This window comes from Pipistrellus hanaki (genome assembly GCF_964339955.1).
Source record: "Pipistrellus hanaki genome assembly, chromosome: 8".
NCBI classification, from domain to species: Eukaryota; Metazoa; Chordata; class Mammalia; order Chiroptera; family Vespertilionidae; genus Pipistrellus; species Pipistrellus hanaki.
Window position 1 is genome coordinate 8,071,043 of NC_140510.1, and position 22,574 is coordinate 8,093,616.

Genomic DNA, 22,574 nt, shown 5'->3' on the forward strand with positions numbered 1-22,574 from the left:
CTGAAGTTTATAGCAATTAATTTTCCATGAAGGTGTCAATACAATTAAATGTCTTTTCAAAAAATGTTGCTGAGATAACTAGCTACCAGTCTGTAAATAATAGAGCTAGACTCCTGCCTTTTATCATATGCAAAAATGTCTCTACATACTTCATAAACATAAATGTAAGTACAAAACTATAAAGCTCTTAGAAAAAAATCAGAGCTGTGAAATTTTGTGACATTGAATTAGATAATGAGCTCTTAAGTTATTATACCAAAAGCCTATTTACCAAAGGAAAAAATAGATAAAATGAACTTCATTAAAATTAGAAAAGTTTTCACTGTACCATGAAAAAAAAATCGAATTGAAAATTCAATTTATAAAATGGGAGAAAATACTTACAAATCATACAACTGATTAGCTATAGTATATTCTGAATAAAAAACTTTTGCAAATAATCCAATTTAGAAATGGAACTTGAATTGACATTTCTCTAAAAATAGATATACAAATGACCAATAATTATAAAAATTATGCTCAAAAACATTATTCAATAGAGAAATGCTAATCAAAATCATAATGAAATACTTCTTTATTCCCACTCTCTTGTCAAAAATCAAAAGGACAGATAACACTATGTGTCATTGAGGATATGGAAAAACTGAATCCTCGTATATTCTTATTGGGATTGTAAAATTATGCAGTCACTTTGGAGAACAGTTTGCTAATTTCAGAAAATGTGAAATTTAGAGTTATAATTTACCCCAGCAATTTCACTCCAAAGAGTATACCTAAGAGAGTTGAATGCTTACAAAAACCCTGTATGCATATGGTCACAGTAGTATCATTCATAATTATCAAAAGTTAAATCAACCCCCATGTCCATTAACTGATAAATGGATAAACAAAATGTGGGCTATTTGTATAGTATAATATAATATAACTTGACAATAAAAAGGAATTAAATGCCGATACCAGTTACAACATAGATGAACCTTAATAAACATATGCTAAAGGAAAGAAACTCCATTCAAAAGACCAGATGATTCATTTATAATAGAAGTGACCAGAATAGGCCAGTTCACGAGAGTACATTAGATCAATGTGTTTCAGGGAATGAGGAGGGGTAAATAAGGATTGATTGCAATGGTGCAGGGTCTTTTGGGGGTGATGAGAATAAATCTGTAATTATATAGTGGTGATGGCTAAACAACTCTGTGAATATACTACAAACATTGAGTTGTGTACTTTGAAAGGATGATTTTCAAAGTGTGCGAATTACATTTTTATAAAGTGGGCTTTGACCAGGTAGCTCAGTAGGTTAGAGCATCATCCTGATAAGTCAAGTTGTGGGCTTGATTCCCAGTCAATGAATGCATAATTAGTGGAATAACAAATCAATGTTTCTTGATCTCTACCTCTGGCTCTCTCTGCCTCTCTCCCTCCTCCTCTCTCTCTCCAAAATCAGTAAATAGAAAATAAAGCTATTATTGGGGAGAAAATGCAGAAGAGAGAGGTATTGTCATAATTTTCTTCTTTTAAACTCAATTATTTTTCAACCAAAAATTCAAGTTTCTACACTCACCTTTAAATGACAGAAGCATTTCATATAGATTATTTTAGTTACAGTTTAAATATTGTGTAATGGAGATATTTCTAATGCAATTTTAAATAGTATGATAAGAAAACTAAACGCATTCATGACATATAAAATGATGAAAATCTAATTATTTTTGACAAAAATCTCTACTAGATGCTTTTAGCATCTTATAAATGTGTATAACAGACAAAATAGAATTTTAAAAAAAATCCTTCAGAGTTTTTAATCATCTCCTTCCATTCTCCAGGGGCTGATAATCTGATTAGACTTGAGGTTGTTATCAGGTGAAACAATGAAAGAAAGGCCTTCTAGGCAATAGGAACAGTGTGTAAGAGGACTTAGAACAAGAAAAGAAAGCATGTGAACTCCAAACAACTCAGTTAGTTGAGATAATTGGAATAATGGTGTATAAGGAAAGGCAACAAAAATTGTTTATTTCTCTCATTTAACTCTTTTTTTTTTAATATATTTTATTGATTTTTTACAGAGAGGAAGGGAGAGAGATAGAGAGCTAGAAACGTCCGGGGATGTGCCCACAACCAATAGACATGCCCTTGACCGGAATCGAACCTGGAACCTTTCAGTCCACAGACCGACGCTCTACCACTGAGCCAAACTGGTTTCGGCTCATTTATAGCAAAAGCTATAAAGCTGACATTATATGTAGGAAGAAATGGTGACTCAGCCTGTAGGTAGCTTGCACCAACTCAAGAAATCCTGAAAAAAATACAGCTGGACCTCAAACTCATTTTCATAATCCCAAGTCTTCTGTACCTTCTTTGCCTTTACCATGTTGCCTTTCTCAGTGCTGCTGTGGGGAGACAGGGTCTGGAGTAGAGGAAGGTAGAAAATGAACAGAGACTTGGAAAAGAATGGACACTGAAGGTGTGCATCTCATTCATCTCCAATGACTGTGGTCAATCTCATATTGCCTGACTCTTGGGCCCCCTTCTTGTGTGACTTTACTGAGCTAAAGGGGAGTTTCAAGTTATCCTATATAATAAAGAGCTAATATGCAGCCAAAACCGGTCTGGCTCAGTGGATAGAGCATTGGCCTGCGGACTGAAAGGTCCCGGGTTCGATTCCGGTCAAGGGCATGTACCTTGGTTGCGGGCACGTCCCCAGTGGGGGGTGTGCAAGAGGCAGCTGATCGATGATTCTCTCTCTCTAACTCTCTATCCCTCTCTCTTCCTCTCTGTACAAAAATCAATAAAATATTTAAAAAAAAAAAAAAAAAAAAAAAAAGCTAATATGCAAATGGTTGCCACACCCTCACACCATCATGTCATGGCTCATACACTCAGCACTGGGGAGAAAGGAATGGGGACCAATCAGGCACAAATGAGCTCGAAAGAGAGGAATGGGGAATCTGCCAGGCTGTGGCTAGGGAGAGGGACAAGCCTTCTGCCCCACAGTCCCAGGTGGCACCCACCCATGCACCAGGCCTCTATCCTATCTAATCCTATCTAATAAAAGAATGATATGGAAATTCACCATCACTCCAAAATAGAAGATGGCTGCCCCCATGTGGTCAAAGATGACTGCTGCACCTGTGCCTACGTAGGAGAGGGACAATCCTCATGCCCCAAGGCCCCCACAGTCCCAGGTGCCAGAGCCTGCAGCTGTCCAGGAGGGGGATAAGCCACCAGCCCTGTGGTCCCAGGCACCTGCAGCTGCTGCCCAGATGAAGCCACCTGCCCATGGTCCTCTGTAGCTGTGGCCAGCCCGGGCTAAGCCAGCCTGGGTCCTGGGTGCCTTCGGCCAGCCAAAGTGAGGGAAGCCTGGGTCCTGGGTTCCTAAGACCAGATGGATGGAATCTTGGGTGCCGGGTGCAGGGTGAGGCAGAAGCGGTTAGGGGCAATCAGGCAAGCAGGGGAGCAGTGAGGGGCAATCATGTAGGCAGAGGTGGTTAGGGCAATCAAGCAGGTAGGCAGAGGGGTTAGGAGCAATCAGGCAGGCAGACAAGCAACATTATATGGTTAGGAACAAGTGCTCCCTGATTGTGAGAGGCAGTCTGACATCCCCCAAGGGGTCCCAGATTTGAGAGGGTGCAGGCTAGGCTGAGGCACCCTCACTCCTCCCCCATGCACCAGGTCAGTTTCCTGCACCAGGCCTGTAGTCCTATCTAATAAAACAGTAATATGCAAATTAATCCTCACTCTGCTACACCCGAAGCCATGCCCACCAGCCAATCAGGAGTGACTATGCAAATTAACCCAACCAAGATGGCTATGGCCAAGAAGAGAGAAGGAGGCTTGGGTTTCTCTGGCAATGGAAGAAGCCAAGCTTTCTGCCTACCCTGGCCTGCCATGGCCTCCACTTGTGACTATTAAGTTTCAATTATAGAAAATAAACCCCAACAAAAATGGCTGCAGCCACTGAGCAAGCAGGAGGCTTGGCTCCACTCAAGTCTACAAAGTTTCAATTATAGAAGATAAATAAATCCCAGATACCAGGGCCTCCACTATGGTCACCAGGGGGCATGGCCAGCTTGAAAACCATCGCAGGCCCCTTGTTCAGGCCGCCCCATGCCTCAAGAGAACCCCCACTTTGATCCGGGACACCCTTCAGGGCAAACCAACTGGCACCCACCCATGCACCAGGCCTCTATCCTATCTAATCCTATCTAATAAAAGAATGATATGGAAATTCACCATCACTCCAAAATAGAAGATGGCTGCCCCCATGTGGTCAAAGATGACTGCTCCCATATGGACACAAGATGGTCGCCACAAGATGGCCAGTAGGAGAGGGCAGTTGAGGGGGACCAGGCCTGCAAGGTAGAGTAGTTGTGGGTGATCAGACCAGCAGGGAGGACAGTTAGGGGTGACCAGGCCAACAGAGGAGGGATGTTTTGGGCAACCAGGCCTGCAGGGAAGGGAAGTTGGGGGACCCAGGCCTGCAGGGGAGAGCAGTTGGGGAGAGAACAGGCCTGCAAGGGAGGGAGTCAGAGGTGACCAGACCGCAGAGTAGAGCAGTTAGGGGCAAACAGACTGACAGGGGAGCAGTTAGGCATCAATCAGGCTGGCAGGGGAGTGGTTAGGGGTTGATAGGCTGGCAGGCAGAAGTGGTTAGGGACAATAAGGAAGGAAGGCAGAAAAGCAGTTGGGAGTCAACAGTCCTGGATTGTGAGAGGGATGTCAGACTGCCCACTTAGGCCCGATCCTACCGGGCAGTCAGACATCCCTTGAGGTGTCCCAGATTGGAGAGGGTGCAGTCTGGGCTGAGAGATACACCCCCACTCCCCATGCATATATTTCATGCACCGGGCCTCTAGTGTTTCTATAATGATGAAAATTTCCAGAAGATGAACTCTTTAGTTCAAAGGAAATTCCAAGCAATGATTGGTAACTATGCCATCTTGCCTTGCTATTTGATGAATAATCACATTACATTGTCAACCAGAGTTGAGGTGGATGTTCATGCAGAGAAGGCCCCAAAATTTCAAATTAAGCCATCTCTTCATGTAATAGTTTAGTACGTGTAACTTTTTCTATCAACATTGAGGCAGTAGGGGAGAAGTATATGAATGTATGGACAGGATGCCATTTGTTTCATTGATTAGTCTTCCAAAGTAGAAATTGAATTATCCATGTGTGCTCTCTCTGAGCATTTCCAAAACATATGTTGCACATCCAGCTGTGAATGAGATTATTTTGTCAAATAAATACATCCAAGGCTCAGATCACCTCTACAAGACATTTTCAATAAATGTTAATAAAATTCAGCACATTTGTGGGAATAGAAAGATATAACAGACCAATTCCAAGTAATTAAGGAAGCTATAAAGTTTCAAGAATAGTAGCCCAGTGCTTCATCATTCATTCCTCAGGATACTGCTTTCATGCTACTTAGCATCTCCACCTCAGTTGCCTTGTCTAAAAATTGGAAATAATATAGTTTTTGCCTATGCTGTTATTATGATAAATGATATTATGCATGAAAAGTGTCTAACACAGCCTTTGACAAATATTAAATGCACAAGAAAATATAATTATTATTTAATAGTTAATAAATTGCTTATAATTATAGCTAAATTGTGTATGATCTCAAACAACTCACTCATCATTGGTTGGTCTATTCTAGGCAGAGAATCCTGAAGATTTCTTCTGAACAGAAATCTTCTGGCCTAAATTGGTGAGATACAATTTATATACTATCAAATGCCATTTTGCCTCTCTGATTATCCAAACATTCATCAGGCCTTTGAGTACTATTCTCCTGCTCACTTCTTTCAGTATATTAGATTTGTCAAACATCTGCCCTTGTGTGCTAATGGGTGTAACTTAAGCTAGAACACAAATTACCTTGACACCCTATTACAGAGATGGAAAACGCTATTTTCATGTGTCTGCTAATAGCTGTCCTCCCCAATAGTGCCCATGTGACCTTTAAATATCACAGAAGCTAAGTGGCAAAGGAGAATAATAATGGCATTTTAATTGATTGGTAAATTATTGAGCAACGTTAGCTAATACTCTGTAACACTTCTTCCCTCTCTCTCTACACTCCACTTCACTGGAACAAATTATTATGCTCTCTGGAGGGTTGCTGTTTTTCTTACATGTGAATCTATGATCCATTTGACCCTGTCTTCTCTGGTGTAACGCATAGGTTAGCTTAAAAAAAGGTGAAGATAAATGTTAGGAAAAATATCTGTGTGGAAATTGTGTGCTAAAAAGGAAATGTCATTATAGACCACATTTCACTGTAATTCTAACCATTCAGAGTAAAATATACTGGACAGTACCTTTATACTTGCCATTTTTTAAATATGACTTTTAATGAATTTAACAATGAATTTAAAGTTCCTTTGGGCATGATTCTGGGGGTTTTTCAATTTCACATGCTAATAGTAATTACTAAGCTTTGCTACTGATCCCAATTGAGCAACTACACAATTTTGTCCTATAAAAATGATACTGCTACTTGTGCAAGCATTTTGTCTATATAAATCTAAATATAATTTTCCAAGCCCAATGAAACTCTGGTTTCACTGAAATTTTCTAAATCATTGCAACCCCTTCTGAGTTTATTCCTCGTTGGTAATAATCAGAATTTTACAACACCAGATATCAAGGCTAAAGAGTCATTGTCATATATTTTTAAATCTTTTCTTGTCAACTGGATCTTGATTTTCAATAAAACTTTACAGGTGCCCAACACTTCATGTTGCACAGTGCAGGAAGTAGTGGGGAGTGTGGTAAAAGTGGGGGACACAAGTCATCAGGAGCAGCCCATGTGACCATGAGCAATGGAGTCTCTAAATCTTGGCCTGGATTCAATCTGTAAACTTTGTGGAGTGGTGTAAAATCAATAAGAAATCTCGGTGTTCCTTATGCGAGATGTTTTGGATAGACACAGCTGTGCAGCACACATCTCCTCCGAGGAGGGAGTTGTCCCCTCTATGGGGAGTGTGGTAAGCAGACAGATCCTAGCCTCCTTGGGGGCTGCCTTGTCCAAGTTTTGCCGGAGAACTGAGTGGGTGGTATTTCTCTGTCAACAGAGGGAGTGGGTTCTTGTGATAGCTTCAGAAAAATAATTTTTTAAGACTAGCAAAAGAGAATGAATTATCTTTATTTACATGAAATTATATTTCTCTGGTTTCCATTGTCTTCAAAACAGTCCTGGAAAATATGCAGCTGCGGGTTCCATGGAGCTGAAAGCAGGGCCTGTGTCAAGAGTTTTTGTTACAGGGAGGAACTGGGTCTGATGTGACATCAGGCTAGTTAAAGCCCGTTAGTCCGTTGTATGGAACCCACATGCCTGTGGGCCAGGTGGATGAGTGCAGAGAATGTGAGCTTCGCAAGCCAGGAGCACCAGAGGATCAAGAGTGACAACAAAGGAACTTTCTTTATTCAGTGTTTAAATGTCTCAGATTTCACGCCCTTGCTGTGACCATGCCACTGACCACTGAATTGCTCCCAGTTGTGACTATCAGGTAAGCAACTTCCTTCATCACCCAGTTATTACTGGGCATGCATCTATTGCCCAGTCCCTTCCCTGGGTGATCTGCAGGGAATAGACTTGGAGAATGATAACTACAGCTTCCTGACAAAGCTGTCTAAATGGTAAGCCTATATCATCTAGTTTCCCCATTGCTCCCTCCTGTTAAATAATAACCAGGTTATTATTATGGTATCACAAGGATCTATCTGTCCCAGAGCAGCCCACATCTACTGACAAATTGTCAGTCAATTTCAAACCAGAGCAGTAGAGCTCTGATGTCATTTCAGCTTCTTTCTCTGCCCATTTGTGTATCCTCACCCTCTCTCCCACTAACATAGATCCCTAAGTCATAGCCTGCCTGCCAAGTTCTGACTCATCATCTGCTTCCAGAGAATGATACCTGCAGCAGGGTGTGGCCCATACTAATGTAACAGCTGAACCTGTGCCTCTCTTCCCAAGCACAGGCGACTAAGCCATCTTGGCTCCCTCAAGCATCCCTCTTTCTGCATTATCCTCCGTTGCTCCTCCAATGAGCTCTTTAAGTTAATATCACTGCAACACTCTCCAGCTTGTTGCTCCGTATTCCCAAAACCCGCACTTCCACACACTCAACACTGACAACGTAAGCATCAAACCACTCAGCACATCACCAATAGTTTCTCCTATTTCTTTGTCCTATGTGGTGAGGCCTCTTCCCTCAAAATGCCACAGTCATCCATTTACCTCCTTAAGGATTTAAGTCTTCTTTCCCAGATTCACATCAAGGAAGTTGAGTATAGATAGGGATTTGAAAAGGCCCTTGAGTAGTTGGGAAAGTTTCCAGCTTCACAGAAGCTAAATACTGGCTCTTTCTCATGTCCAATACAATTGACTAAGAAAATACTTAAGTGCCAGATGCCCATTCTGACAGTGGAATACAGAGAGGCAGCACAAAATTGGGGGTAAAAGCTGGGACCCTGGAGACAGTTTTCCTGGGGATCAGTCTTGTCTTGTTTACTGGCACCTTGTGGGGTGTGGACAGCCACCTCCTGCCCTGTGCCTCAGATTCCTCATCTGTAAAATGGTAAGAAGGATACTTATCCACAGGGTTGTTATAATGGTAAATGAGTTCACACAAACCAGGAGCTTAAAACAATGTCTTAGAAACTTCTCAGTAAGTGGTTACTACCACAAATATGAAAGGAGAGAAAGACAGACACAGTCCCTCTGCTCCTTCAACACCCCCAGCTGAGCTCAGATACTGCCCCTTCCCACAACCCCTCATTGCCCGCTCCAGATAGCCTTTGGGCACCACTCTTCCGTTTGTGCCCTTTTCAGTGACCTTGAATGACATGTGCAGGTGCAGCTGGCTATGTCGACTGCATCACCATGCTCCTCGACGCCTGCTCTGGTCACAGTCTCTATACCCAGCTCCTTACTCCACGTCCACAGTCTTCAGGTTCTAATTCTGAAAGTGTATGTTTTCCTGCTGATGATCTTGACACATCACTTAACATAATGTGGCCTCAGTTCTCCATCCGTGATAGAGGAGCTAGAAATAAATGAACTCTAAAATCATTTTCCACTTTAATTTCCTGTGGTTTTATGGCTGTAGACTGTAAATTATTTTTTTAAAAAATTCAGCCCACCTTAGGACTCTAAGACAAACACAATAGATGAGCTCCCCCAAGAGGTGAGTGGGGTTTGATATGATCAAGGTAAGGAGCTCCAGACCAGATCCTCCAGAAGAGGCATTTGTCCCTGCAAACTGAGGTGCCACTGTCATGAGGTGAGCCTGACTCAGCATCAAAGAAATCCAAGTACCCATTGAAAAACGTGGCCTGACAGGAGGCCTCGACCTGATCCTCTCTAATAGGAAAAATGTCAACAACAGCACATATACTGAGACAGAAGAAGAAATAAATTGGAAACAAGTGTTCTAAGAAAAAGGCTGGGATGCCAGAAAAAAAGAAAAGTCTAGGAACACTGTGTGTTACTAACAACTCTTAGGCAAATATTTTATATCCAGAGAGCTGAACAGAGCTGGGCAGCGCCACTTCCTTCCCTGGGACAAACAGGATCACAATTCAGTTAGAAATCTGAAAGAAGGGAATGCCTCAATTTCTCCGTCTGGATTTCACCATTACCAAAGTCCATGTGTGCACGCAGCACATGCAAACACACTCTCCTCAACTGGAATCAAATAAGATGTGAAAATATTCAAGATAAAAACCATTTGGACATTAAATAGAGGGGAGCTGAATGAGGAGTCCTGATGTTTTGTTGTTTCTCTCTTTTTAGCCTCAACATGGTCATTTCAAAGATCTCCACAGTGTTCCATGCTTTAATGTTCTTCCCTCTGTGTAAGATAATTTGTTTTCAGCTTTAGTAACATCTGTTTCTGTAGATAATTAAGTTATTAGATGCTGATCAATCTAATAAAGCCACAAGGATTTCCTGACTTCTTTATGCATAATCAATGAATTTAGATGCAAAATGTGAATACTTGTGAAAAATGATCTAAATCTTCCATTAACAGTCATTTTTTAATCACATGGTGCCTGCAATCAGAGAGCAATGCAAACACAACATTATGGAGACAAAGACTATTCAGTCATTACAGGATAGCAAGTAAGGGGCCTGGGAAGTGGCTGATCTTCCCTTTGTCCTTGAACAGCAGTTCCCTCACTTTATTACCTGAAATGCTATTATTTTATCCTTCCTGCAGTTAACGGTCCTATCCTACCTCTTATAATAGGCACCATTTCTACATTGTTCTTAGCACTTTGACTATATTTTCCACAGTAAATCCTCCTGGTAATTCTGTAAATAAGTATTAACAGTCTCCATTTGGCACATGGCTAGGACAGATAGGTAACTACAGGGTCCTCCCAGATAGAGTATAATTTAAATTTAACCTTTGGACTCTGGATTCCAGCCTCCCTCTGGAACCTCCCTCTTTCTTTTTTTTAATTTTTATATATTTTATTGATTTTTTACAGAGAGGAAGGAAGAGTTAGAGAAATAGAGAGTTAGAAACATCGATGAGAGAGAAACATCGATCAGCTACCTCTTGCACACCCCCCCACTGGGGATGTGCCCGCAACCAAGGTACATGCCCTTGACTGGAAACGAACTCTGGACCCTTCAGTCCACAAGCAGATGCTCTATCCACTGAGCCAAACTGGTTTCGGCATGGAACCTCCCTCTTTCAACTCTTTGTTGCACCACTTATTGAACACATGTATCCAGGGCGAGAAGGTCTACAACCTACTTGTTGTTTGCTGATCTGCGATATTTTTTTCCCCCTTTGGCAGCGGGAGCTTTGACACAAGCAGCTTTGATTCCCATATATTTCAAGAGGCATCAAGGCAGATCCCCAATTCCCAGTTTCTGTAGGTAGACTGTCTTCACTGTGAGCACTGAAGGAAAACTTTCAAGTTGACAGGAGACCAGTGAAAGAATAAACCAGGAATTACTAGTAGATTAAACATTGCAGGCAGCCTTGCACCATGATGAACTGCTAGTCCCTAGAGAATATAGAGGATTCTTTTTTTAAGCCAAAAGACAGTTTGTGATTCTCAGCTTAACTTTGAGAGCCAAACAAAGATGGGAATATGAAGTAGGAAAAGAGCATATTAATGTTTATGCTGTCAGATCTAAATATTTGTTTCATTAAAACATTGTTTTTGAATTAAATCTTTATTGTTGAACGTATTATAAATGTCCCCTTTTTTCTCTGATTGACCCCCCACTAGTTTGCTCCCATCCCCAACCTGATGCCTTCACCATCTTATTGTTTGTATCCATGGGTTTTGCATATTAACATACAAAGTCTTTGGTTGATCCCTTCCCTACCCCCCATCCTCCACCCTTCTCCACTTTCCTGCTGAGATTCTTCAGTCTGTTCCATGCTTCTATGTCTCTAGGTCTGTTATGTTCATCAGTTTATTTTGTTCATTATATTCCACATAATGTGTGAGATCATGTGATACTTTCTTTCTCTGACTGGCTTATTTTACTTAGCATAATACATTCCAGGTCCCTCTATGCATCTCAAAGAGTAAAAGACCCTTCTTTTTTACTGCTCCTAGTATTCCATGCTGTTACTATACTAGTTTTTTGTTTTTGTTTTTTTAATCCATTTGTCTACTGATGGGCATTTGGAGTATTTCCAGAACTTAGCTATTGTAAATTGTCCTGCTATAAACATATGAGTGCATACATTGTTTTTTTTTTCTGATTGGTGTTTCAAGTCCCCCCTCCCCTCCCCCCGCCTACCCCATCGTGCCCACTGCCACCACCACCACCATCTCCATGGCCACATGTGCTGCCACCACCACTGCAGGCCTCACCCCACATGCCCGACAGACTGTGCCTGCCGCCACCACCACCACCACCACCACCACCACTGTGCACCCACGCACACCGCTGCTGTGCGCCTCACCCCTCCCCACCCTGCACACCCTGCCAGTGCTTTCCCTCCAGCAGCTGTAGCCACCTTGCTTTCCACTTTCCCTCCTCTTCCTTCTATGCTGTCTTCAGTCTTCACTTCTCCCTCCCTCTGAGTATGCAAATTAACTGCCATCTTTGTTGGGTTAATTTGGATGCTTGCTCTGATTGGTTGGTGGGAGTGGCTTGTGGGTGTAGCAGAGTGATGGTTAATTTGCATATTATTCTATTATTAGGTAGGATTTTTCTTTCTTGTGATTTCTGTTTGTATGATATATATATAGATATATAGATATGTATATCTATATCTATATCTATATCTATATCTATATATATATATATATATATCCACACACATATATACACATATTATATGTATATTTTAATTCAGTTACTTTTAGTCCATGTAGCTTTAATTATAAAGTGTATTTTTATAAAAAGAATATAGCTGTATTTTGATTTTTATCTAAAAATAGATAAAGTTAGATAATTATTGCCTATCAATTAGATTTGTTAATAAGTTTACTTTTAATACTACTATTTATTAGTTGGGTTTACTTCTGCCATATTATTTTTTTTTTGCTATATATGTTGGGGTTTTTTGTTGTTGTTCCTCTTTTCTTTTTTATTTATTTTTGTATTTTATGAATTTTAATATAATATTTTGATTTTTAAAATAATATTTTCTATAATTACTGAGTTATTTTCTTATTAGCTGCATATGGCTTATTACATACACTCTAACATGTCAGAATATATTTCATATTTATAAAAGCATTCAATTATAGGTAGAAATATTAATTCTATATTTCTCTTCTTTGTGATATAAATATGGCAAACCCAACAATATATTGCTATCTTTATAACATTATAATAATAATTTATATCATTGGTTAAATTAATATCTAGGTATTTTTTTGCAGCAATTGTGAATTATTTTCTTAGTTTCCCTTTCTGATAGTTTATTATTGATGTATAAATATGCAACTGATTTCTGAATATTTATTTTGTATCCTGCTATTTTACTGAATTAATTTATCAGTTCTAGTATTTGTGTGTGTGTGGAATCTTTAGGGTTCTCAATATATATATAGTATCATTCCATCTGCAAATAATGGAAGTTTTACTTCTTCCTTTCTAATTTGAATTTCTTTTATTTCTTCTTCTTGTCTGATTACTGTGGCTAGGACTTCCAGTACTATGTTAAATAAGAGTAGTGAAAGCAGTCATCCCTGTCTTGTTTCCAACTTAAGGGAACAAGATTGTAAATTGTACATTTAACCAAGAATATAAAATACATGTGCTCAGAAAATTATAAGACACTGAAGAAAGAAATTGAAGAAGATACAAATAAGTGAAAGCATATATCATGTTTATGGATAGGAAGAATTAACATCATTAAAATGTCCATACTACTAAAAACAATCTACAGATTCAACACAATTTCTATCAAGATATCAATGATATATCACAGGAATAGAACACATATTCCAACAATATATATGGGACCAAACACACACACACACACACAAGACAAAACAAAACAAAAACAAAAACAAAAAAACAACCTGAATAGCTACAGTGAACTTGAGAAAAAGAACAAGGTTGGAGGAATCCTGTTTCCTGTTATCAAGCTATACTTCAAGGCCAGAGTAATCAAAACAGCATCATACTGGCATAAGAACAGGCATATAGATCAATGGAACATAATAGAGATCCCAGAAATAAACCCACACTTTTATGGTCAATTAATATTTGACAAAGTAGGCAACAATATTCAATGGGGTCAAGATAGTCTATTCAATAAATGTTGTTAGGAATATTGGACAGATATGTGCAAAAAAAATGAAACTAGACAATTCTCTTACACAAGAATAAACTCAAAATGGATTAAAGACTTAAGTGTTAGGCTAGAAACAATAAAAATTATAGAAGAAACATAGGCAATAAATCTTTTAGAAATATTTTTTCTGACATACCTACTTAGGCAAGAGAAACAAAAGCAGAAATAAATAAATGTAACTATATTTTTTAAAAAAAGATTTTGCACAGTAAAGGAAAGCATCAACAAAATGAAAAGATGAAACACTAAATAGTAGAATATATTTCCCAATGATACATCTGTTAAGAGGTTAATTTACAAAATTTACAAAGAACTCGAACAATTCCATACCAAAAAGAACAAACATTCCAATTTAAATTTTTTAAATGGGCAAAGGGCCTAAATAGATACTTTTCCAAAGAGGACAGATAGCCAATAGGCATATGAATTGATCGACATCGCTAATCATTAGATATGCAAATTAAAATCACAATGAGATATCATCCCACACATGTCAGAATGGCTATCCTCAATAAATCAATAAAAACAAGAATTGGCAAGGATATGGAGAAAAGGGAACAATCATGCACTATTGGTGGGAGTGCAGATTGGTGCAGCCACTGTGGAAAGCAGTATGGAGTTATCTCAAAATATTAAAAATGCAACTGCCTTATGACCCAGTCATTCAACTTCTGGAAATTTATCCAAAGAAACCCAAAACACTAATTCAAAAGAATATGTGCACCTCTATGTTCATTGCAGAATTATTTACAATAGCCAAAATTTGGAAGCAGCACAAGTGACCATCAATAGATGAGTACATAAAAAACCTGTGGTATATTTACACAGGAACACTACTTAACCATAAAAAAGAGGGAAATCTTATCCTTTGTGATAGCATGAAAGGACTTAGATATTATTATGTTAACTGAAATAAGCCAGTCAGATAAAGACAAGTACCATAAAGGCTGGCAATTGTTATGGGGGTAGGGGCTGTGTAGAAATAGAGCACAACAGAAAAGAAAAATAGAATGGTAGATCCTAATTTGACCATTTTTATGAAAGGATACATTTGAAATTAGTAATATATATATATATAATAATAAAGAAAATAATTATCAAACATCTATTTATAACTTTTGTTCTATTTACCTTTTAATTTCACATTTCCTGTTCTTTTCATTTGTCTTATAGTTTTGAGTTGTCATCTGGATTTATTTTATTATTCTAATAGAGCTTTGTTTCCTTTGTAATATTTTGACAAATATATTACATTTCCATTTACTTAAGACCCATCAATACCGTACATACTGTTTTATCTCAGAATTTATTAAAACCCTAAATAAGTATACATTTAAACTGTCCTATCTAAAAAAGACAGAATATGCAAATTGACCATCACTTCACGAAAAAGATGGTCACTCCCATAGCCAATAAGGAGGGAATATGCAAACTGATACAACAAAGATGGCAACAGCCGGCCAGGATGCTTGTGTCACTGCCATGGCAACGATGTTGTCATCCCACACTGCCCTGGCAGCTCCGGGCCTCTGGGCAGCACATGAAGGTGGAAGGTGGCTCCGGGCCGGAGTGAAGGCCCAGGTCCTGGGAACTGGCAGCCAGGGGAAGAAAGGCCTATTCTTGCGCAAATCTTCATGCATTGAACCTCTAGTCTTTTATCTACACTAATAATAGATAAATATGTAAATTTACCATACCTCCATGATGCCCACAGCCAATCAGGAGTGAATATGCAAATTAACCTGACAAAGATGGCAGGCCTGTGGGTGTCCCAGAGGGACACAGGCGCTGAGTGGCTGGGGGCAGGGTGGCCAGCACACATGCATGTGCCAGCACCAAGCGGCTGGGGTCCCAGGGATGCCACTGGAGTGTCCAGTCCTGTCAGCCCAGCCTGGGGACAGCTGGAGTTTGCAGTCCTTTTTGTTTGTGCAGCCCCCGGACTGGAAGCAGAAACCAAGAGTGTGGGAAGCACCAGGAATTCTGGGAATTGTAGTTCTGGTGACAGATGCTTTGCAGGATCTAGGCCCATGGTTAGCCAACTGCAACTCGCAAGCCACATGTGGCTCTTTGGCCCCTTGAGTGTGGCTCTTCCACAAAATACCATGGGTGAGTTTATTTTAAGGAATTGGATTTAGAAGAAGTTTAAGTTAAAAAAAATTTGGCTCAAAAGAAATTTTAATCGTTCTACTGTTGATATTTGGCTCTGTTGATTAATGAGTTTGCTGACCACTCTCCTAGACACTAGAACAATATGATCCTGTAGTAAGTTACTGTTGTGGGAGGGGGGTAGAGGGAAGGCAAAGGTGAGAGACATGAGTAAAGTCAGAGTGTTGAGAAAAATTAAAGGGAAGATACCTGCAACTTCTAGGAAATCTCCACCAATGGAGCAAAGTAAGGGGGGAAAAAAGACCTCTATTATTCTGTGAGCACCAAACCAAACTGGGTTGGGGGTCTCAGACAATTCACTCATATGATTGCAGAGACAGACAGAAACTTCCAGATTGGAGAAGGCTCCCCTAAGGGCTCCCAGATTGGAGAGGGTGCAGGTTATGCTGAGGGACACACTCCCATCCCCTTGTGCATGAATCTCTGTGCACCGGGCCCCTAGTAACTACATAAGTACCTTTATCAGTACTCTTTGTTTTATCCTGTCAATTTTGAGTGGTCACTTGAGTTACTTACCTTTAGTGTGAAATATCTTTCTTTATTATTTCTTAGAAGATGGATTTGTTAGTAACAAATTCTCTCAATTTTTATCTGTGAAGTTTTTTTTCTTGAATTTTTAAATATAATTTCATTGGATGTAAGATTATTGGTTTGCAGCTTTTATTTGATTACCTTGAATTTATTACCTCACTGTGTTCTGGCTTCCATTATTTCTAATGAGAATCCAGCTGCCCATCTTATTTGGATTCCCTTTTGCATGATGATTGGTTTTTCATTTGATGTATTCAAGATTTCCTCCTTCTTTTTGTGTCTGTGTGTGTTTTATTTGTACTATAATTTACACATTGATCTCTTTGCATTTATCCTAAATAGCTGTCCTTTGATCTCCTTGAATGTGTACATTAAAGGTGTTTCCTTTTAATTTTGGAAGTTTTCAGCCATTATTTCCTTTCATAGATATCCTGCTCCTTTCTCTCTCTGTTCATGCTAATTGTCTAAATATGTATGTCAGAGCATTTTATTGTCTCCCACATTTTTCTGAGGCTGTGTCAATTTGTTTTCATTTCTCTCTCTCTCTCTCTCTCTCTCTCTCTCTCTCTCTCTCTCTCTCTCTCTCTCTCTCCCTCCCTCCTTCCCTCCCTCCCTCTCTCTCCAGATTGCATAATCAAGATTGATTTATCTTTAAATTCTTTATACTGACAGTTCAAATTTAATTTCAGTCTCTCTGATAAATTTATAATTTCAGTTGTTGTATTTTTTTGTTCCAGAATTTCCTCAGAGTTCTTTAAAAAAAAAAAATAGGTATCTCTTTATATCCATTCTCTCTCTCATGAATCATTTCATATCTTTCTTTACTTATTTAATCATATTTTGCTTCAGTTCTTTGAACATACTTATAATGGTTACCTTGAAGCCTTTGTCTATAAAAATCTGGCATCTGCTCACTCTCACATGCAGCTTCTGCCCCCCATGTATAGGCCATATTTTTCTGCTTGCTTGCCTGGTTTACAATTTTTTTGCTGGAAACAAACTTTAGAGAATAGCTGCATGTACTGATCCTTCTCATCCTAAAGTGTTATTTTTATTTGCTGTTCCTTTGTTTTGTGACTGGATGGTCTACTTTAGTGAAGTCACTTTACCCACAAAAGAGTTACTCCTCAGGGTGGTGCAGTTTGGGGATGACAGTGCTTTTTGCAATTTCTTTCTCTCTTTTCTCAAGTGCACATAGCTGCTGAGCGTCACTGGCTGATGGCTGGTTGCTCCTGCCTTTTCAACAATGCCCTCTGCCACATACTGTTCTTCAGGCTGACTTAAGCCCACATACTGGGCTCCTTCAGAGGCAAAGTTTTTGGGGTCAATGTTTGATATATTTTTGTGATTGTAAGAGAGTTCTTCTTAGTTGTCTGTTTCCAAGGTTCCCTCACATTCTCTGGCTTTTGGTTTAGCTTGCATCTCTGACGTTCTTTTACCGCATTACACTAAGTGGGGGTCCTGTCCAGAGTATGCTGGAGGTTTAAGGCCTGCACATATGTACAAGGCAGAGGACAAAGCAGTATTACTAGGTGAAAGGCCCCTTTTGCTCTACATATGCTTGGGGGTGGGGGCCGATGACTCAGCAATAGCACTATTTGTACCACACAGGTGCACCTTATGTAGCCTATATGTGTTAATGTGGCAGGAGTGTCACTAACTGGCACAAGGCCTCTTTTGTTTGAGTGCATCTACAAGGAACCACTGACCAGCCAGGTGCTGGGTGCTTTGTTCCTAATAAAGCACGCCCCACCTGCCTGGTGTTACCCGTGTGTTATTCCAGTCCCCTGCACCCAGGAAGGTCAAGTCCCTGGCTGAGGAGCTTGCCCCTAACACACTAAAACCCCATTGTTTTTTAGAGCTTCCTTAGTTTGGAATTCCATATACTCTTGCAAATAGTACATTTAGAAGATCTCTGGGATTCTGTATTTTATTTATGTATTTGTTTGTTTATTTTTCTGTTTTCTTCCTTTTTAATTTTATTGTTTAAGGTATTACAAATAGTAGTACATATGTCTCTTTTTTTTCCCCAATGACCTCCCCCCGGGCCTCCCCTACCACCACCACCCCCCCCCCAGCACTTGCTATCAATTCTCTCCTCCCTCCTCCCCCCGCCAGTGTCTTGAGTATGTTGGTTGTGCTTATATGCATGCATTCAAGTCCTTTAGTTGCCCTCTTACCCCTCCATCCATCCCCTGCTTTCCTGCTTTAGTTTGATTCTGTGTTTTAAAGCTTGCCTATCCCCCTGGCAAAATCCCCCAGTGATCATTCTGAAGAGGGGTAGGGGCATTGGCTGCTTCTGTGACGCACACTCTGCTTCAGGAGCTGGAGCAGATAGGCGCAGTCACAGCCACAGCCTTTGCCCATCTTTCCTTGCCTCTCCTGTTGTGAACATAAAGTGTGAATCTCCACTTCATGGACAAGCTGGGGTGAGAGGGACAGTGTGTTCAGTAAGCTCAGTGGTCTGCACCAAAGGTAGACTCTCTGACTCACAAGTGGACCTGGGAGGAAGAGGGGAGCACCGAGCTCTAAGACACACTCACCCAGAACTTAGCCTCTGCTGGTACATTCGTTTGATAGCAGCAGAATGAGGAATGCTAATGTCCTTCTCTTCCATCAGACTAGCAGCTCTTAGAACAGGAAAATGGGAGCCCTTTTCTTTTCATCACCCTTTGGAATGGAACTTCTCTGGCTCTGAGGTAGGAGAGGGAAGCAAAAGAGTGGATCCTGGTAAAGAGGCCAGACTCTCCTGTTCTTATTGAGTTTTAATAGGTTTTGTGAATAAATATTTCCTTTTTCCAATAGTTTTTAGAACTATTTTGAGGTAATTTAAATGATTGTGTGGGTTTTTTTCCCCTTTATTATAAACTTCAACAGTTTCACTGAGGAATGGGTCTGTGGATATCCTTACACTGTCATGCTAAAGATAGGATTTCTTAAAAAGAAGTTTTTACTTCTTTTCTAAAATACACATTTAATTTTGACAAGTTGACTTAATTAAAATACTTTTATCTTCAGAAATCTTTTAAAAGGTATATGTTATTTAGAAGTGTGTTCTGTAATCTAATTATGTATTTCTAATTTTTTATATCACTTGCTTTATTTCCTAAAGAACTTCTTTTTCTTAGAAGAGCTAGTGTGCTAGTGATTTCTCTCATTTCGGTTTTCTGAGAAAATCTGTAAAGTATCCTTCATTTTTAAAGTATGATTTCTTTCTGTTGCCAGAGAATTGCAGGGTTGAAATTTCTCTGTGGCCACTGGGAGTGAGGTGCTTGCAATATCTTGAGAAAAAGCACTTTCTAAAACTTGCACAGGAGAATGAATGACTTTTATTTGGTTGAAATTATATTCCTCAGTTTCCAAAGTCTCAGACCCTTAAACCTATCCTGGAAAATGTAGAGCTGGAGCTTCAATAAAACTAGAAGCTCAGCCAGCGACCAGAGTTTCCATTCCATTGTGGAGCTGGGTCCAATGTAGCATCCAGGTAGTTAAGGTCCATTAGTCCATTGGGGGAAGGGGGGGGTCCACATGGCTGTAGCCACGTGGGCAAGTAGAGAGCATGGAAGCCCCACGAGCCAGGAGCACCAGAAGACCAAGAGCACCAAGAGCCAAGAGAACTCTAAGAGAAAGAACGCCCTTGGTTAGGAGTTAAGTATCCCGGATTCTGTGACCTTGTAGTGGCCACACCTATTCTGGCCCATGACCTGCCCCCAGGTGTGACTGACAGGTAAGCATCTTCCCATAACACCCAGACCTTACTGGTCATGTGTCTAAATGGAAGGGTTTTTTTACTCCTTTCCACTTATTAATTAAGAGCCAGGTTATTACAAATGTGAGTAGATATGAAGTTGTAGTCTGGTGGTATTACTTTTTCCAATCCTTTAAATATTTTATTATACTCTAGTCTTACATGCATGGTTTCTGATAAGAAGTAAGAATTAATTATTATTCTTATTATTGCTCTATAAGTAAGATATTTACTTTTTCCTCTAGTTTCTTTCAACTTTTTTTGTCTTTTATTTTTATTTAAATATATTTTGAATGTAGTATGCCTAAGTGTAATTTCTTATTTATTTGTAATTATCCTGGCTGTTGTTTTCTTAGTTTTCTGGACCCATGGTTTAGGCCTCTTTAACTTTGGAAAATACTCTACCATTTTTATTTTAAGTATTTCTTCTGCTCCAGTGTTTTTTTTCATCTTTCTCCTTCTGATATTCCAATTATGTTCACCTTAAACCTTTTAAAATCAGTTCTCAGCATTAGAATGTTTTCTCCTTTTGAAATAATTCTTTGTTTTTATTTGCTTTTTAGTTTGGGAAGTTTCTATTGATCTATCTTCAAGCTCACTGTTTTTGTTTGTTTTTTTTCACTAATGATACCAGTCTTCTGATGAGACCATGAAAGGCATTGATTATTTCTTTTACAGTATTTTTTATTTCTTAGATTTTACTTTTAATTATTTCTTAAGTTTTCTATTTCTCTGTTTACATTAGTTACCTATTATTGAGTTCTGCCACTTCTTCCCTTAGAACTCTTAACATATTAATTAAAGTTGTTTTAAATTCCTTGTCGGATGTTTTCATCATCTGTGTCATATCGGAGTTTGAGTCTGCTGCTTACTTTGTCACTTCCAGTTTTGTTTTATTCTTATGTTTTGACATTGCTTCTAATGTTTTTGTTGAAGGTCAGGCATGTTTTACCAGATAACAGAAACTGGGAAAAGTAAGCCTTCAATTTGAGGATTTATGTTAATTAGGGTAGGAGTTATGCTGTGTTTAATGTTTTGTGTAGCTACAGGTGCCAAGGGCTTTAAATTTCTGTGGTATCTTTTTGTGTCTCCTCTTTTGACTCAGCTTTGCAAGTACTTCCCCTCAAAGAGTGTGCCTCTTGCAGCTCTGTGATTTACTGTTGTTATATGGAGTCTCTGTTGACAAATGGTAAGGTTCGAGGAAAGAAAATTGTGGATTGAAGTCTAAAATTACTATTTCATATTGCCCAACATCCGAAATGAGGTGGAACTCAAACGCCTTGACCACAAGACCCCCTCCTCGTTGTGTTCATGTGGATACAGTCCTCTGACCTCTTTATCACAAGGAAAAGGCAAGTACTTGCTTATATGAATGGTTTCAGTTCCCGGCCAGCCCACAGAATTATTCAAACTCGGCAGTGACACTCTCCTAATGGAATCGGGTCCTTTCCTTACTCAGGTCTTGTTACTCAGGTCTGCCCCCTGCCATTCCTGATGATTCCCTCTGTGCCTGAGCTCCTTCTGCCCTGCATGGCCTGCAGAGGCTTCCTCCCCCAGGCACAGAAAAATATAAATGTATGGTATAATGATAAGTGAATTGTTAAATGGCCAAATTTTACTCAGTTCCTCTCTCTTATGTCTGTTCATACTGAAGTCATTGAAGTTTTCAGTACGGATTTTGATTGATCCTTTTTATCATTTGTTTCTTGCTTCATATTTCACTCTCTGTTTGGAATCAATCTCCATGCTCTTGTGTTTCTGACAAAAATAAAAATATATGTATACATACATATACATATATATGTATATATATTTTTTTATTTATTTTGAAATTGGTGTATCAATTATGCAGACAAGGATGTAAAATGTAAATATTCCATTAAATCAATTAACAAAAGTAAATCTTTTTAATGATTATCAGTGTAATAAAATCATCATTTAAATCTCTCCTTAAGTCCCTTAAATGCCCTGTCATGTCCCTTCTCAGTCACCATTCCCACTCTCTGTTCTAAAGTAATGATTAATCAGAGTTTAAAACTAGGTTCATTTACCAAGTTTTGATTTATATGAAAGGTGTAGTGTAGTATTCATCCTTTTGTATTTGCTCTTTCCCCCTCAACCTTATCTGTGATGTTTATGCATGTTATTAATTGTACCTTACAATTGCTATTTTTCATTGCTCCATGGTATTTCTTGAATGAATGATTATACCACAGTTTATTTACTTATTTTATTACTGATCTTCAAATGACACATTTGTAGCATGTCAAGTTAGGGCTGCTGTGAGCACTGCTATTCTGAATTACCTGCACATATGTTTTAGT